This window comes from Schistocerca cancellata, unplaced genomic scaffold, assembly GCF_023864275.1.
Source record: "Schistocerca cancellata isolate TAMUIC-IGC-003103 unplaced genomic scaffold, iqSchCanc2.1 HiC_scaffold_331, whole genome shotgun sequence".
Lineage (NCBI taxonomy): Eukaryota > Metazoa > Arthropoda > Insecta > Orthoptera > Acrididae > Schistocerca > Schistocerca cancellata.
This window is the reverse complement of record NW_026046349.1, coordinates 39,672-54,452: the sequence shown is the minus strand read 5'-3', so window position 1 is coordinate 54,452 and position 14,781 is coordinate 39,672. Positions and strand designations below refer to the sequence as shown.

The window sequence follows — 14,781 nt, the reverse complement described above, 5'->3', positions numbered from 1 at the left end:
TACCACTTTTTTAGTTGTTGTTCTCATTTTGTTAGTTGCATTTGTTGGGGGCGGACGTCCGATGACGTCCGTGCTAGCCGAGCATATTCCCGAGCAGCTGTCTGCAGGGAAAGTGGGATTGCCACCCAGCGACGTCGGATACGACCGAAAAAAGTGCTACACACGCGGAGTCCCCCACTACACTGCCTTATAGCGACCGCTCATCACTATCGTGTGAGTAACGTTGCGGCCGCGGCGACGAGTCTTGCCCAAAGACGCAGCGTGCGTGGAGGCGCTACCCGAATGCGTGTGGATGCACCCTCCTACCTCGTAAAGCGCCTACAGCTGCTATCACCGTGGGCCGCTGCCGGCGGGCGGGAAGCCGACACAGCGCGGCGTTGCGAGCAGCGGCTGTGCGGTGGTGGTGTAATGGTGAGCATAGTTGCCTTCCAAGCAGTTGATCCGGGTTCGATTCCCGGCCACCGCAACGGGCGCAATTTTTTGCGTATGAGTATGTGAGCCACGTTAACGTTTTCTTTCCGTCGTTGCTCCACGCAGGCCATCCTCTAGTATGTCCCGACTTGTCCCGACTTTGCTCGGCTGACGCGAAAGCTGACGCTTGGAATTCGCCCTTATCAAAAGGACAGGCGCTATAAACGACTGTGAGAGGTGAGGTGTGGCGAGGTACCAAAACGACAGGCAAACCGCGAAATTTTCTGCTCCTCCTTCCTAAAGAAAAAAAGAGAAGAAAAACGGACGCAGTCGGTAGGACTCGAACCTACGCTCCCAGAGGGAATCTGATTTCTAGTCAGACGCCTTAACCACTCGGCCACGACTGCTCGTATCTGAAGCTTCCCTCGAATCGTGAAAAATCCAACCGGTCTGCGCAGAATGTTGACAGGAAACGAACTCTGTGCACTGATTACGGCAGGGATACCAGCGCTACGAGACGAGCCATTACGGAAGCGTTAAAAATCTTCGCCCGGACAGGGACTCGAACCCTGGACCCTTAGGTTAAAAGCCTAATGCTCTACCGACTGAGCTATCCGGGCTGATGCCCGTTGTGGGTGGAGCGGCTGCAAGCAATGTGAATAATTGGAACGCGTGTGTAGGCGTACTACGGTAATTGCTGGCTTCTGGCGCAACTGGCGACTTCACCGACTTCCCACTGACGCTGGTAGCAGCCCAACAGCGGACCAGTGCCTCTTCTGCCTTTATCCCGGTGCTGACAGTAATTGCATCTTGTGCCTGTTTTCCCCGATTACGTTCGGTTGAAGCTCCGGAAGGAGGGCGACAAAACGAAGGTTGGAAGGCCAAAACATGGAGGGACGTGTGCGCAAAAACTTCTCTTCCGCTACCGGAAATCGAACCCGGGCCTCCTGGGTGAAAGCCAGGTATCCTAGCCACTAGACCACACCGGATCTGCTCAATAAACGTGACATTTACTCCCTCTCCTCCCGCATTTCGTGCTGAATCCGGACTCAGTGGTGTTCTCTGTTTGCGAGCGTATTTGTGCGTGCAGACTGGCATGGCGCACAGCTCGAAACTGACTATTCATTGCCGTTTGCATCATATTTTACTCATAACAGGGGAGGAGAAAGATCAAAGTTGTACCTCGCCATAATTGGAAGTAAACATTTTTACGCTGAGGCGTGGACTCCTTGGTGATAACAAACGACAATTAAGTTCGTTCCCTAGCAACAGCAGCGCCGTTAATTCAGCCATGATGTACAGCAAATTAAATGCCTCGGGTGAGGATCGAACTCACGACCTTAAGATTATGAGACTTACGCGCTACCTACTGCGCTACCGAGGCACGTTGCAACAAGCGTCCCAGGAAACTTGGTAAGTCACACATATTAGAGATAGACAGTTTGCGCTTTCTCAAGAATCTGCTGTGTTGCTACACGTGCTTTCCCGACTGGCTAGATTAAACTGCTGCCGCAGCTTTTTCAACGGAAAGCAGCACTGCCCGTGGTAACAGTACATCGCCCTTGCGGCACCTGGACACAGCGGCCTGTAGGGCCAGGCCGACGCTAGAGTTCAGAAATAGCACGCGACCGTCCAAGTACGGCCTCTTGCGTGCTGCGTGTTTGGTTCTTCTCACAGCGAATCCTGCTACACATTCCTGAGGCTGACGCAGCTCAAGCGAGCAATCGGCGCGGCGGCATTATAGCGAGAACAGCAAAACGATGCATCGGCCGGGAATCGAAGCCGGGCCGCCCGCGTGGTAGGCGAACAACCTACCACTTTTTTAGTTGTTGTTCTCATTTTGTTAGTTGCATTTGTTGGGGGCGGACGTCCGATGACGTCCGTGCTAGCCGAGCATATTCCCGAGCAGCTGTCTGCAGGGAAAGTGGGATTGCCACCCAGCGACGTCGGATACGACCGAAAAAAGTGCTACACACGCGGAGTCCCCCACTACACTGCCTTATAGCGACCGCTCATCACTATCGTGTGAGTAACGTTGCGGCCGCGGCGACGAGTCTTGCCCAAAGACGCAGCGTGCGTGGAGGCGCTACCCGAATGCGTGTGGATGCACCCTCCTACCTCGTAAAGCGCCTACAGCTGCTATCACCGTGGGCCGCTGCCGGCGGGCGGGAAGCCGACACAGCGCGGCGTTGCGAGCAGCGGCTGTGCGGTGGTGGTGTAATGGTGAGCATAGTTGCCTTCCAAGCAGTTGATCCGGGTTCGATTCCCGGCCACCGCAACGGGCGCAATTTTTTGCGTATGAGTATGTGAGCCACGTTAACGTTTTCTTTCCGTCGTTGCTCCACGCAGGCCATCCTCTAGTATGTCCCGACTTGTCCCGACTTTGCTCGGCTGACGCGAAAGCTGACGCTTGGAATTCGCCCTTATCAAAAGGACAGGCGCTATAAACGACTGTGAGAGGTGAGGTGTGGCGAGGTACCAAAACGACAGGCAAACCGCGAAATTTTCTGCTCCTCCTTCCTAAAGAAAAAAAGAGAAGAAAAACGGACGCAGTCGGTAGGACTCGAACCTACGCTCCCAGAGGGAATCTGATTTCTAGTCAGACGCCTTAACCACTCGGCCACGACTGCTCGTATCTGAAGCTTCCCTCGAATCGTGAAAAATCCAACCGGTCTGCGCAGAATGTTGACAGGAAACGAACTCTGTGCACTGATTACGGCAGGGATACCAGCGCTACGAGACGAGCCATTACGGAAGCGTTAAAAATCTTCGCCCGGACAGGGACTCGAACCCTGGACCCTTAGGTTAAAAGCCTAATGCTCTACCGACTGAGCTATCCGGGCTGATGCCCGTTGTGGGTGGAGCGGCTGCAAGCAATGTGAATAATTGGAACGCGTGTGTAGGCGTACTACGGTAATTGCTGGCTTCTGGCGCAACTGGCGACTTCACCGACTTCCCACTGACGCTGGTAGCAGCCCAACAGCGGACCAGTGCCTCTTCTGCCTTTATCCCGGTGCTGACAGTAATTGCATCTTGTGCCTGTTTTCCCCGATTACGTTCGGTTGAAGCTCCGGAAGGAGGGCGACAAAACGAAGGTTGGAAGGCCAAAACATGGAGGGACGTGTGCGCAAAAACTTCTCTTCCGGTACCGGGAATCGAACCCGGGCCTCCTGGGTGAAAGCCAGGTATCCTAGCCACTAGACCACACCGGATCTGCTCAATAAACGTGACATTTACTCCCTCTCCTCCCGCATTTCGTGCTGAATCCGGACTCAGTGGTGTTCTCTGTTTGCGAGCGTATTTGTGCGTGCAGACTGGCATGGCGCACAGCTCGAAACTGACTATTCATTGCCGTTTGCATCATATTTTACTCATAACAGGGGAGGAGAAAGATCAAAGTTGTACCTCGCCATAATTGGAAGTAAACATTTTTACGCTGAGGCGTGGACTCCTTGGTGATAACAAACGACAATTAAGTTCGTTCCCTAGCAACAGTAGCGCCGTTAATTCAGCCATGATGTACAGCAAATTAAATGCCCCGGGTGAGGATCGAACTCACGACCTTAAGATTATGAGACTTACGCGCTACCTACTGCGCTACCGAGGCACGTTGCAACAAGCGTCCCAGGAAACTTGGTAAGTCACACATATTAGAGATAGACAGTTTGCGCTTTCTCAAGAATCTGCTGTGTTGCTACACGTGCTTTCCCGACTGGCTAGATTAACTTGCTGCCGCAGCTTTTTCAACGGAAAGCAGCACTGCCCGAGGTAACAGTACATCGCCCTTGCGGCACCTGGACACAGCGGCCTGTAGGGCCAGGCCGACGCTAGAGTTCAGAAATAGCACGCGACCGTCCAAGTACGGCCTCTTGCGTGCTGCGTGTTTGGTTCTTCTCACAGCGAATCCTGCTACACATTCCTGAGGCTGACGCAGCTCAAGCGAGCAATCGGCGCGGCGGCATTATAGCGAGAACAGCAAAACGATGCATCGGCCGGGAATCGAAGCCGGGCCGCCCGCGTGGTAGGCGAACAACCTACCACTTTTTTAGTTGTTGTTCTCATTTTGTTAGTTGCATTTGTTGGGGGCGGACGTCCGATGACGTCCGTGCTAGCCGAGCATATTCCCGAGCAGCTGTCTGCAGGGAAAGTGGGATTGCCACCCAGCGACGTCGGATACGACCGAAAAAAGTGCTACACACGCGGAGTCCCCCACTACACTGCCTTATAGCGACCGCTCATCACTATCGTGTGAGTAACGTTGCGGCCGCGGCGACGAGTCTTGCCCAAAGACGCAGCGTGCGTGGAGGCGCTACCCGAATGCGTGTGGATGCACCCTCCTACCTCGTAAAGCGCCTACAGCTGCTATCACCGTGGGCCGCTGCCGGCGGGCGGGAAGCCGACACAGCGCGGCGTTGCGAGCAGCGGCTGTGCGGTGGTGGTGTAATGGTGAGCATAGTTGCCTTCCAAGCAGTTGATCCGGGTTCGATTCCCGGCCACCGCAACGGGCGCAATTTTTTGCGTATGAGTATGTGAGCCACGTTAACGTTTTCTTTCCGTCGTTGCTCCACGCAGGCCATCCTCTAGTATGTCCCGACTTGTCCCGACTTTGCTCGGCTGACGCGAAAGCTGACGCTTGGAATTCGCCCTTATCAAAAGGACAGGCGCTATAAACGACTGTGAGAGGTGAGGTGTGGCGAGGTACCAAAACGACAGGCAAACCGCGAAATTTTCTGCTCCTCCTTCCTAAAGAAAAAAAGAGAAGAAAAACGGACGCAGTCGGTAGGACTCGAACCTACGCTCCCAGAGGGAATCTGATTTCTAGTCAGACGCCTTAACCACTCGGCCACGACTGCTCGTATCTGAAGCTTCCCTCGAATCGTGAAAAATCCAACCGGTCTGCGCAGAATGTTGACAGGAAACGAACTCTGTGCACTGATTACGGCAGGGATACCAGCGCTACGAGACGAGCCATTACGGAAGCGTTAAAAATCTTCGCCCGGACAGGGACTCGAACCCTGGACCCTTAGGTTAAAAGCCTAATGCTCTACCGACTGAGCTATCCGGGCTGATGCCCGTTGTGGGTGGAGCGGCTGCAAGCAATGTGAATAATTGGAACGCGTGTGTAGGCGTACTACGGTAATTGCTGGCTTCTGGCGCAACTGGCGACTTCACCGACTTCCCACTGACGCTGGTAGCAGCCCAACAGCGGACCAGTGCCTCTTCTGCCTTTATCCCGGTGCTGACAGTAATTGCATCTTGTGCCTGTTTTCCCCGATTACGTTCGGTTGAAGCTCCGGAAGGAGGGCGACAAAACGAAGGTTGGAAGGCCAAAACATGGAGGGACGTGTGCGCAAAAACTTCTCTTCCGCTACCGGAAATCGAACCCGGGCCTCCTGGGTGAAAGCCAGGTATCCTAGCCACTAGACCACACCGGATCTGCTCAATAAACGTGACATTTACTCCCTCTCCTCCCGCATTTCGTGCTGAATCCGGACTCAGTGGTGTTCTCTGTTTGCGAGCGTATTTGTGCGTGCAGACTGGCATGGCGCACAGCTCGAAACTGACTATTCATTGCCGTTTGCATCATATTTTACTCATAACAGGGGAGGAGAAAGATCAAAGTTGTACCTCGCCATAATTGGAAGTAAACATTTTTACGCTGAGGCGTGGACTCCTTGGTGATAACAAACGACAATTAAGTTCGTTCCCTAGCAACAGCAGCGCCGTTAATTCAGCCATGATGTACAGCAAATTAAATGCCCCGGGTGAGGATCGAACTCACGACCTTAAGATTATGAGACTTACGCGCTACCTACTGCGCTACCGAGGCACGTTGCAACAAGCGTCCCAGGAAACTTGGTAAGTCACACATATTAGAGATAGACAGTTTGCGCTTTCTCAAGAATCTGCTGTGTTGCTACACGTGCTTTCCCGACTGGCTAGATTAAACTGCTGCCGCAGCTTTTTCAACGGAAAGCAGCACTGCCCGAGGTAACAGTACATCGCCCTTGCGGCACCTGGACACAGCGGCCTGTAGGGCCAGGCCGACGCTAGAGTTCAGAAATAGCACGCGACCGTCCAAGTACGGCCTCTTGCGTGCTGCGTGTTTGGTTCTTCTCACAGCGAATCCTGCTACACATTCCTGAGGCTGACGCAGCTCAAGCGAGCAATCGGCGCGGCGGCATTATAGCGAGAACAGCAAAACGATGCATCGGCCGGGAATCGAAGCCGGGCCGCCCGCGTGGTAGGCGAACAACCTACCACTTTTTTAGTTGTTGTTCTCATTTTGTTAGTTGCATTTGTTGGGGGCGGACGTCCGATGACGTCCGTGCTAGCCGAGCATATTCCCGAGCAGCTGTCTGCAGGGAAAGTGGGATTGCCACCCAGCGACGTCGGATACGACCGAAAAAAGTGCTACACACGCGGAGTCCCCCACTACACTGCCTTATAGCGACCGCTCATCACTATCGTGTGAGTAACGTTGCGGCCGCGGCGACGAGTCTTGCCCAAAGACGCAGCGTGCGTGGAGGCGCTACCCGAATGCGTGTGGATGCACCCTCCTACCTCGTAAAGCGCCTACAGCTGCTATCACCGTGGGCCGCTGCCGGCGGGCGGGAAGCCGACACAGCGCGGCGTTGCGAGCAGCGGCTGTGCGGTGGTGGTGTAATGGTGAGCATAGTTGCCTTCCAAGCAGTTGATCCGGGTTCGATTCCCGGCCACCGCAACGGGCGCAATTTTTTGCGTATGAGTATGTGAGCCACGTTAACGTTTTCTTTCCGTCGTTGCTCCACGCAGGCCATCCTGTAGTATGTCCCGACTTGTCCCGACTTTGCTCGGCTGACGCGAAAGCTGACGCTTGGAATTCGCCCTTATCAAAAGGACAGGCGCTATAAACGACTGTGAGAGGTGAGGTGTGGCGAGGTACCAAAACGACAGGCAAACCGCGAAATTTTCTGCTCCTCCTTCCTAAAGAAAAAAAGAGAAGAAAAACGGACGCAGTCGGTGGGACTCGAACCTACGCTCCCAGAGGGAATCTGATTTCTAGTCAGACGCCTTAACCACTCGGCCACGACTGCTCGTATCTGAAGCTTCCCTCGAATCGTGAAAAATCCAACCGGTCTGCGCAGAATGTTGACAGGAAACGAACTCTGTGCACTGATTACGGCAGGGATACCAGCGCTACGAGACGAGCCATTACGGAAGCGTTAAAAATCTTCGCCCGGACAGGGACTCGAACCCTGGACCCTTAGGTTAAAAGCCTAATGCTCTACCGACTGAGCTATCCGGGCTGATGCCCGTTGTGGGTGGAGCGGCTGCAAGCAATGTGAATAATTGGAACGCGTGGGTAGGCGTACTACGGTAATTGCTGGCTTCTGGCGCAACTGGCGACTTCACCGACTTCCCACTGACGCTGGTAGCAGCCCAACAGCGGACCAGTGCCTCTTCTGCCTTTATCCCGGTGCTGACAGTAATTGCATCTTGTGCCTGTTTTCCCCGATTACGTTCGGTTGAAGCTCCGGAAGGAGGGCGACAAAACGAAGGTTGGAAGGCCAAAACATGGAGGGACGTGTGCGCAAAAACTTCTCTTCCGCTACCGGGAATCGAACCCGGGCCTCCTGGGTGAAAGCCAGGTATCCTAGCCACTAGACCACACCGGATCTGCTCAATAAACGTGACATTTACTCCCTCTCCTCCCGCATTTCGTGCTGAATCCGGACTCAGTGGTGTTCTCTGTTTGCGAGCGTATTTGTGCGTGCAGACTGGCATGGCGCACAGCTCGAAACTGACTATTCATTGCCGTTTGCATCATATTTTACTCATAACAGGGGAGGAGAAAGATCAAAGTTGTACCTCGCCATAATTGGAAGTAAACATTTTTACGCTGAGGCGTGGACTCCTTGGTGATAACAAACGACAATTAAGTTCGTTCCCTAGCAACAGCAGCGCCGTTAATTCAGCCATGATGTACAGCAAATTAAATGCCCCGGGTGAGGATCGAACTCACGACCTTAAGATTATGAGACTTACGCGCTACCTACTGCGCTACCGAGGCACGTTGCAACAAGCGTCCCAGGAAACTTGGTAAGTCACACATATTAGAGATAGACAGTTTGCGCTTTCTCAAGAATCTGCTGTGTTGCTACACGTGCTTTCCCGACTGGCTAGATTAACTTGCTGCCGCAGCTTTTTCAACGGAAAGCAGCACTGCCCGAGGTAACAGTACATCGCCCTTGCGGCACCTGGACACAGCGGCCTGTAGGGCCAGGCCGACGCTAGAGTTCAGAAATAGCACGCGACCGTCCAAGTACGGCCTCTTGCGTGCTGCGTGTTTGGTTCTTCTCACAGCGAATCCTGCTACACATTCCTGAGGCTGACGCAGCTCAAGCGAGCAATCGGCGCGGCGGCATTATAGCGAGAACAGCAAAACGATGCATCGGCCGGGAATCGAAGCCGGGCCGCCCGCGTGGTAGGCGAACAACCTACCACTTTTTTAGTTGTTGTTCTCATTTTGTTAGTTGCATTTGTTGGGGGCGGACGTCCGATGACGTCCGTGCTAGCCGAGCATATTCCCGAGCAGCTGTCTGCAGGGAAAGTGGGATTGCCACCCAGCGACGTCGGATACGACCGAAAAAAGTGCTACACACGCGGAGTCCCCCACTACACTGCCTTATAGCGACCGCTCATCACTATCGTGTGAGTAACGTTGCGGCCGCGGCGACGAGTCTTGCCCAAAGACGCAGCGTGCGTGGAGGCGCTACCCGAATGCGTGTGGATGCACCCTCCTACCTCGTAAAGCGCCTACAGCTGCTATCACCGTGGGCCGCTGCCGGCGGGCGGGAAGCCGACACAGCGCGGCGTTGCGAGCAGCGGCTGTGCGGTGGTGGTGTAATGGTGAGCATAGTTGCCTTCCAAGCAGTTGATCCGGGTTCGATTCCCGGCCACCGCAACGGGCGCAATTTTTTGCGTATGAGTATGTGAGCCACGTTAACGTTTTCTTTCCGTCGTTGCTCCACGCAGGCCATCCTCTAGTATGTCCCGACTTGTCCCGACTTTGCTCGGCTGACGCGAAAGCTGACGCTTGGAATTCGCCCTTATCAAAAGGACAGGCGCTATAAACGACTGTGAGAGGTGAGGTGTGGCGAGGTACCAAAACGACAGGCAAACCGCGAAATTTTCTGCTCCTCCTTCCTAAAGAAAAAAAGAGAAGAAAAACGGACGCAGTCGGTAGGACTCGAACCTACGCTCCCAGAGGGAATCTGATTTCTAGTCAGACGCCTTAACCACTCGGCCACGACTGCTCGTATCTGAAGCTTCCCTCGAATCGTGAAAAATCCAACCGGTCTGCGCAGAATGTTGACAGGAAACGAACTCTGTGCACTGATTACGGCAGGGATACCAGCGCTACGAGACGAGCCATTACGGAAGCGTTAAAAATCTTCGCCCGGACAGGGACTCGAACCCTGGACCCTTAGGTTAAAAGCCTAATGCTCTACCGACTGAGCTATCCGGGCTGATGCCCGTTGTGGGTGGAGCGGCTGCAAGCAATGTGAATAATTGGAACGCGTGTGTAGGCGTACTACGGTAATTGCTGGCTTCTGGCGCAACTGGCGACTTCACCGACTTCCCACTGACGCTGGTAGCAGCCCAACAGCGGACCAGTGCCTCTTCTGCCTTTATCCCGGTGCTGACAGTAATTGCATCTTGTGCCTGTTTTCCCCGATTACGTTCGGTTGAAGCTCCGGAAGGAGGGCGACAAAACGAAGGTTGGAAGGCCAAAACATGGAGGGACGTGTGCGCAAAAACTTCTGTTCCGCTACCGGGAATCGAACCCGGGCCTCCTGGGTGAAAGCCAGGTATCCTAGCCACTAGACCACACCGGATCTGCTCAATAAACGTGACATTTACTCCCTCTCCTCCCGCATTTCGTGCTGAATCCGGACTCAGTGGTGTTCTCTGTTTGCGAGCGTATTTGTGCGTGCAGACTGGCATGGCGCACAGCTCGAAACTGACTATTCATTGCCGTTTGCATCATATTTTACTCATAACAGGGGAGGAGAAAGATCAAAGTTGTACCTCGCCATAATTGGAAGTAAACATTTTTACGCTGAGGCGTGGACTCCTTGGTGATAACAAACGACAATTAAGTTCGTTCCCTAGCAACAGCAGCGCCGTTAATTCAGCCATGATGTACAGCAAATTAAATGCCCCGGGTGAGGATCGAACTCACGACCTTAAGATTATGAGACTTACGCGCTACCTACTGCGCTACCGAGGCACGTTGCAACAAGCGTCCCAGGAAACTTGGTAAGTCACACATATTAGAGATAGACAGTTTGCGCTTTCTCAAGAATCTGCTGTGTTGCTACACGTGCTTTCCCGACTGGCTAGATTAACTTGCTGCCGCAGCTTTTTCAACGGAAAGCAGCACTGCCCGAGGTAACAGTACATCGCCCTTGCGGCACCTGGACACAGCGGCCTGTAGGGCCAGGCCGACGCTAGAGTTCAGAAATAGCACGCGACCGTCCAAGTACGGCCTCTTGCGTGCTGCGTGTTTGGTTCTTCTCACAGCGAATCCTGCTACACATTCCTGAGGCTGACGCAGCTCAAGCGAGCAATCGGCGCGGCGGCATTATAGCGAGAACAGCAAAACGATGCATCGGCCGGGAATCGAAGCCGGGCCGCCCGCGTGGTAGGCGAACAACCTACCACTTTTTTAGTTGTTGTTCTCATTTTGTTAGTTGCATTTGTTGGGGGCGGACGTCCGATGACGTCCGTGCTAGCCGAGCATATTCCCGAGCAGCTGTCTGCAGGGAAAGTGGGATTGCCACCCAGCGACGTCGGATACGACCGAAAAAAGTGCTACACACGCGGAGTCCCCCACTACACTGCCTTATAGCGACCGCTCATCACTATCGTGTGAGTAACGTTGCGGCCGCGGCGACGAGTCTTGCCCAAAGACGCAGCGTGCGTGGAGGCGCTACCCGAATGCGTGTGGATGCACCCTCCTACCTCGTAAAGCGCCTACAGCTGCTATCACCGTGGGCCGCTGCCGGCGGGCGGGAAGCCGACACAGCGCGGCGTTGCGAGCAGCGGCTGTGCGGTGGTGGTGTAATGGTGAGCATAGTTGCCTTCCAAGCAGTTGATCCGGGTTCGATTCCCGGCCACCGCAACGGGCGCAATTTTTTGCGTATGAGTATGTGAGCCACGTTAACGTTTTCTTTCCGTCGTTGCTCCACGCAGGCCATCCTCTAGTATGTCCCGACTTGTCCCGACTTTGCTCGGCTGACGCGAAAGCTGACGCTTGGAATTCGCCCTTATCAAAAGGACAGGCGCTATAAACGACTGTGAGAGGTGAGGTGTGGCGAGGTACCAAAACGACAGGCAAACCGCGAAATTTTCTGCTCCTCCTTCCTAAAGAAAAAAAGAGAAGAAAAACGGACGCAGTCGGTAGGACTCGAACCTACGCTCCCAGAGGGAATCTGATTTCTAGTCAGACGCCTTAACCACTCGGCCACGACTGCTCGTATCTGAAGCTTCCCTCGAATCGTGAAAAATCCAACCGGTCTGCGCAGAATGTTGACAGGAAACGAACTCTGTGCACTGATTACGGCAGGGATACCAGCGCTACGAGACGAGCCATTACGGAAGCGTTAAAAATCTTCGCCCGGACAGGGACTCGAACCCTGGACCCTTAGGTTAAAAGCCTAATGCTCTACCGACTGAGCTATCCGGGCTGATGCCCGTTGTGGGTGGAGCGGCTGCAAGCAATGTGAATAATTGGAACGCGTGTGTAGGCGTACTACGGTAATTGCTGGCTTCTGGCGCAACTGGCGACTTCACCGACTTCCCACTGACGCTGGTAGCAGCCCAACAGCGGACCAGTGCCTCTTCTGCCTTTATCCCGGTGCTGACAGTAATTGCATCTTGTGCCTGTTTTCCCCGATTACGTTCGGTTGAAGCTCCGGAAGGAGGGCGACAAAACGAAGGTTGGAAGGCCAAAACATGGAGGGACGTGTGCGCAAAAACTTCTGTTCCGCTACCGGGAATCGAACCCGGGCCTCCTGGGTGAAAGCCAGGTATCCTAGCCACTAGACCACACCGGATCTGCTCAATAAACGTGACATTTACTCCCTCTCCTCCCGCATTTCGTGCTGAATCCGGACTCAGTGGTGTTCTCTGTTTGCGAGCGTATTTGTGCGTGCAGACTGGCATGGCGCACAGCTCGAAACTGACTATTCATTGCCGTTTGCATCATATTTTACTCATAACAGGGGAGGAGAAAGATCAAAGTTGTACCTCGCCATAATTGGAAGTAAACATTTTTACGCTGAGGCGTGGACTCCTTGGTGATAACAAACGACAATTAAGTTCGTTCCCTAGCAACAGCAGCGCCGTTAATTCAGCCATGATGTACAGCAAATTAAATGCCCCGGGTGAGGATCGAACTCACGACCTTAAGATTATGAGACTTACGCGCTACCTACTGCGCTACCGAGGCACGTTGCAACAAGCGTCCCAGGAAACTTGGTAAGTCACACATATTAGAGATAGACAGTTTGCGCTTTCTCAAGAATCTGCTGTGTTGCTACACGTGCTTTCCCGACTGGCTAGATTAACTTGCTGCCGCAGCTTTTTCAACGGAAAGCAGCACTGCCCGAGGTAACAGTACATCGCCCTTGCGGCACCTGGACACAGCGGCCTGTAGGGCCAGGCCGACGCTAGAGTTCAGAAATAGCACGCGACCGTCCAAGTACGGCCTCTTGCGTGCTGCGTGTTTGGTTCTTCTCACAGCGAATCCTGCTACACATTCCTGAGGCTGACGCAGCTCAAGCGAGCAATCGGCGCGGCGGCATTATAGCGAGAACAGCAAAACGATGCATCGGCCGGGAATCGAAGCCGGGCCGCCCGCGTGGTAGGCGAACAACCTACCACTTTTTTAGTTGTTGTTCTCATTTTGTTAGTTGCATTTGTTGGGGGCGGACGTCCGATGACGTCCGTGCTAGCCGAGCATATTCCCGAGCAGCTGTCTGCAGGGAAAGTGGGATTGCCACCCAGCGACGTCGGATACGACCGAAAAAAGTGCTACACACGCGGAGTCCCCCACTACACTGCCTTATAGCGACCGCTCATCACTATCGTGTGAGTAACGTTGCGGCCGCGGCGACGAGTCTTGCCCAAAGACGCAGCGTGCGTGGAGGCGCTACCCGAATGCGTGTGGATGCACCCTCCTACCTCGTAAAGCGCCTACAGCTGCTATCACCGTGGGCCGCTGCCGGCGGGCGGGAAGCCGACACAGCGCGGCGTTGCGAGCAGCGGCTGTGCGGTGGTGGTGTAATGGTGAGCATAGTTGCCTTCCAAGCAGTTGATCCGGGTTCGATTCCCGGCCACCGCAACGGGCGCAATTTTTTGCGTATGAGTATGTGAGCCACGTTAACGTTTTCTTTCCGTCGTTGCTCCACGCAGGCCATCCTCTAGTATGTCCCGACTTGTCCCGACTTTGCTCGGCTGACGCGAAAGCTGACGCTTGGAATTCGCCCTTATCAAAAGGACAGGCGCTATAAACGACTGTGAGAGGTGAGGTGTGGCGAGGTACCAAAACGACAGGCAAACCGCGAAATTTTCTGCTCCTCCTTCCTAAAGAAAAAAAGAGAAGAAAAACGGACGCAGTCGGTAGGACTCGAACCTACGCTCCCAGAGGGAATCTGATTTCTAGTCAGACGCCTTAACCACTCGGCCACGACTGCTCGTATCTGAAGCTTCCCTCGAATCGTGAAAAATCCAACCGGTCTGCGCAGAATGTTGACAGGAAACGAACTCTGTGCACTGATTACGGCAGGGATACCAGCGCTACGAGACGAGCCATTACGGAAGCGTTAAAAATCTTCGCCCGGACAGGGACTCGAACCCTGGACCCTTAGGTTAAAAGCCTAATGCTCTACCGACTGAGCTATCCGGGCTGATGCCCGTTGTGGGTGGAGCGGCTGCAAGCAATGTGAATAATTGGAACGCGTGTGTAGGCGTACTACGGTAATTGCTGGCTTCTGGCGCAACTGGCGACTTCACCGACTTCCCACTGACGCTGGTAGCAGCCCAACAGCGGACCAGTGCCTCTTCTGCCTTTATCCCGGTGCTGACAGTAATTGCATCTTGTGCCTGTTTTCCCCGATTACGTTCGGTTGAAGCTCCGGAAGGAGGGCGACAAAACGAAGGTTGGAAGGCCAAAACATGGAGGGACGTGTGCGCAAAAACTTCTCTTCCGCTACCGGAAATCGAACCCGGGCCTCCTGGGTGAAAGCCAGGTATCCTAGCCACTAGACCACACCGGATCTGCTCAATAAACGTGACATTTACTCCCTCTCCTCCCGCATT

At 54.1% G+C, this 14,781-nt stretch overlaps 34 non-coding genes across 34 annotated transcripts; 7 read left to right on the top strand and 27 right to left on the bottom strand.

The window, feature by feature from the left end:
• Window positions 1-394: 394 nt before the first annotated feature.
• Window positions 395-466, top strand: Trnag-ucc (transfer RNA glycine (anticodon UCC)). Its single transcript has one exon. It is a non-coding gene; the product is annotated as a tRNA-Gly (tRNA).
• A 270-nt stretch (window positions 467-736) lies between these two features.
• Window positions 737-818, bottom strand: Trnas-aga (transfer RNA serine (anticodon AGA)). Its single transcript has one exon. It is a non-coding gene; the product is annotated as a tRNA-Ser (tRNA).
• Window positions 819-958: 140 nt separating this feature from the next.
• Window positions 959-1,031, bottom strand: Trnak-uuu (transfer RNA lysine (anticodon UUU)). Its single transcript has one exon. It is a non-coding gene; the product is annotated as a tRNA-Lys (tRNA).
• Window positions 1,032-1,328: 297 nt separating this feature from the next.
• Trnae-uuc (transfer RNA glutamic acid (anticodon UUC)) lies at window positions 1,329-1,400 on the bottom strand. Its single transcript has one exon. It is a non-coding gene; the product is annotated as a tRNA-Glu (tRNA).
• A 322-nt stretch (window positions 1,401-1,722) lies between these two features.
• On the bottom strand, window positions 1,723-1,795 carry Trnam-cau (transfer RNA methionine (anticodon CAU)). The gene has a single exon. It is a non-coding gene; the product is annotated as a tRNA-Met (tRNA).
• An 822-nt stretch (window positions 1,796-2,617) lies between these two features.
• On the top strand, window positions 2,618-2,689 carry Trnag-ucc (transfer RNA glycine (anticodon UCC)). Its single transcript has one exon. It is a non-coding gene; the product is annotated as a tRNA-Gly (tRNA).
• A 270-nt stretch (window positions 2,690-2,959) lies between these two features.
• On the bottom strand, window positions 2,960-3,041 carry Trnas-aga (transfer RNA serine (anticodon AGA)). Its single transcript has one exon. It is a non-coding gene; the product is annotated as a tRNA-Ser (tRNA).
• Window positions 3,042-3,181: 140 nt separating this feature from the next.
• On the bottom strand, window positions 3,182-3,254 carry Trnak-uuu (transfer RNA lysine (anticodon UUU)). The gene has a single exon. It is a non-coding gene; the product is annotated as a tRNA-Lys (tRNA).
• A 297-nt stretch (window positions 3,255-3,551) lies between these two features.
• Trnae-uuc (transfer RNA glutamic acid (anticodon UUC)) lies at window positions 3,552-3,623 on the bottom strand. The gene has a single exon. It is a non-coding gene; the product is annotated as a tRNA-Glu (tRNA).
• A 322-nt stretch (window positions 3,624-3,945) lies between these two features.
• Trnam-cau (transfer RNA methionine (anticodon CAU)) lies at window positions 3,946-4,018 on the bottom strand. The gene has a single exon. It is a non-coding gene; the product is annotated as a tRNA-Met (tRNA).
• Window positions 4,019-4,840: 822 nt separating this feature from the next.
• Trnag-ucc (transfer RNA glycine (anticodon UCC)) lies at window positions 4,841-4,912 on the top strand. The gene has a single exon. It is a non-coding gene; the product is annotated as a tRNA-Gly (tRNA).
• Window positions 4,913-5,182: 270 nt separating this feature from the next.
• Window positions 5,183-5,264, bottom strand: Trnas-aga (transfer RNA serine (anticodon AGA)). Its single transcript has one exon. It is a non-coding gene; the product is annotated as a tRNA-Ser (tRNA).
• Window positions 5,265-5,404: 140 nt separating this feature from the next.
• Trnak-uuu (transfer RNA lysine (anticodon UUU)) lies at window positions 5,405-5,477 on the bottom strand. The gene has a single exon. It is a non-coding gene; the product is annotated as a tRNA-Lys (tRNA).
• Window positions 5,478-5,774: 297 nt separating this feature from the next.
• On the bottom strand, window positions 5,775-5,846 carry Trnae-uuc (transfer RNA glutamic acid (anticodon UUC)). The gene has a single exon. It is a non-coding gene; the product is annotated as a tRNA-Glu (tRNA).
• A 322-nt stretch (window positions 5,847-6,168) lies between these two features.
• Trnam-cau (transfer RNA methionine (anticodon CAU)) lies at window positions 6,169-6,241 on the bottom strand. Its single transcript has one exon. It is a non-coding gene; the product is annotated as a tRNA-Met (tRNA).
• An 822-nt stretch (window positions 6,242-7,063) lies between these two features.
• On the top strand, window positions 7,064-7,135 carry Trnag-ucc (transfer RNA glycine (anticodon UCC)). Its single transcript has one exon. It is a non-coding gene; the product is annotated as a tRNA-Gly (tRNA).
• A 270-nt stretch (window positions 7,136-7,405) lies between these two features.
• On the bottom strand, window positions 7,406-7,487 carry Trnas-aga (transfer RNA serine (anticodon AGA)). Its single transcript has one exon. It is a non-coding gene; the product is annotated as a tRNA-Ser (tRNA).
• A 140-nt stretch (window positions 7,488-7,627) lies between these two features.
• Window positions 7,628-7,700, bottom strand: Trnak-uuu (transfer RNA lysine (anticodon UUU)). The gene has a single exon. It is a non-coding gene; the product is annotated as a tRNA-Lys (tRNA).
• A 297-nt stretch (window positions 7,701-7,997) lies between these two features.
• Trnae-uuc (transfer RNA glutamic acid (anticodon UUC)) lies at window positions 7,998-8,069 on the bottom strand. Its single transcript has one exon. It is a non-coding gene; the product is annotated as a tRNA-Glu (tRNA).
• Window positions 8,070-8,391: 322 nt separating this feature from the next.
• Trnam-cau (transfer RNA methionine (anticodon CAU)) lies at window positions 8,392-8,464 on the bottom strand. The gene has a single exon. It is a non-coding gene; the product is annotated as a tRNA-Met (tRNA).
• Window positions 8,465-9,286: 822 nt separating this feature from the next.
• On the top strand, window positions 9,287-9,358 carry Trnag-ucc (transfer RNA glycine (anticodon UCC)). Its single transcript has one exon. It is a non-coding gene; the product is annotated as a tRNA-Gly (tRNA).
• Window positions 9,359-9,628: 270 nt separating this feature from the next.
• On the bottom strand, window positions 9,629-9,710 carry Trnas-aga (transfer RNA serine (anticodon AGA)). Its single transcript has one exon. It is a non-coding gene; the product is annotated as a tRNA-Ser (tRNA).
• A 140-nt stretch (window positions 9,711-9,850) lies between these two features.
• Window positions 9,851-9,923, bottom strand: Trnak-uuu (transfer RNA lysine (anticodon UUU)). Its single transcript has one exon. It is a non-coding gene; the product is annotated as a tRNA-Lys (tRNA).
• Window positions 9,924-10,220: 297 nt separating this feature from the next.
• On the bottom strand, window positions 10,221-10,292 carry Trnae-uuc (transfer RNA glutamic acid (anticodon UUC)). The gene has a single exon. It is a non-coding gene; the product is annotated as a tRNA-Glu (tRNA).
• A 322-nt stretch (window positions 10,293-10,614) lies between these two features.
• Trnam-cau (transfer RNA methionine (anticodon CAU)) lies at window positions 10,615-10,687 on the bottom strand. Its single transcript has one exon. It is a non-coding gene; the product is annotated as a tRNA-Met (tRNA).
• Window positions 10,688-11,509: 822 nt separating this feature from the next.
• Window positions 11,510-11,581, top strand: Trnag-ucc (transfer RNA glycine (anticodon UCC)). Its single transcript has one exon. It is a non-coding gene; the product is annotated as a tRNA-Gly (tRNA).
• Window positions 11,582-11,851: 270 nt separating this feature from the next.
• On the bottom strand, window positions 11,852-11,933 carry Trnas-aga (transfer RNA serine (anticodon AGA)). The gene has a single exon. It is a non-coding gene; the product is annotated as a tRNA-Ser (tRNA).
• A 140-nt stretch (window positions 11,934-12,073) lies between these two features.
• On the bottom strand, window positions 12,074-12,146 carry Trnak-uuu (transfer RNA lysine (anticodon UUU)). The gene has a single exon. It is a non-coding gene; the product is annotated as a tRNA-Lys (tRNA).
• Window positions 12,147-12,443: 297 nt separating this feature from the next.
• Window positions 12,444-12,515, bottom strand: Trnae-uuc (transfer RNA glutamic acid (anticodon UUC)). Its single transcript has one exon. It is a non-coding gene; the product is annotated as a tRNA-Glu (tRNA).
• A 322-nt stretch (window positions 12,516-12,837) lies between these two features.
• Trnam-cau (transfer RNA methionine (anticodon CAU)) lies at window positions 12,838-12,910 on the bottom strand. Its single transcript has one exon. It is a non-coding gene; the product is annotated as a tRNA-Met (tRNA).
• Window positions 12,911-13,732: 822 nt separating this feature from the next.
• Window positions 13,733-13,804, top strand: Trnag-ucc (transfer RNA glycine (anticodon UCC)). The gene has a single exon. It is a non-coding gene; the product is annotated as a tRNA-Gly (tRNA).
• A 270-nt stretch (window positions 13,805-14,074) lies between these two features.
• Window positions 14,075-14,156, bottom strand: Trnas-aga (transfer RNA serine (anticodon AGA)). Its single transcript has one exon. It is a non-coding gene; the product is annotated as a tRNA-Ser (tRNA).
• Window positions 14,157-14,296: 140 nt separating this feature from the next.
• Window positions 14,297-14,369, bottom strand: Trnak-uuu (transfer RNA lysine (anticodon UUU)). Its single transcript has one exon. It is a non-coding gene; the product is annotated as a tRNA-Lys (tRNA).
• A 297-nt stretch (window positions 14,370-14,666) lies between these two features.
• On the bottom strand, window positions 14,667-14,738 carry Trnae-uuc (transfer RNA glutamic acid (anticodon UUC)). Its single transcript has one exon. It is a non-coding gene; the product is annotated as a tRNA-Glu (tRNA).
• Between the last annotated feature and the right edge of the window lie 43 nt (window positions 14,739-14,781).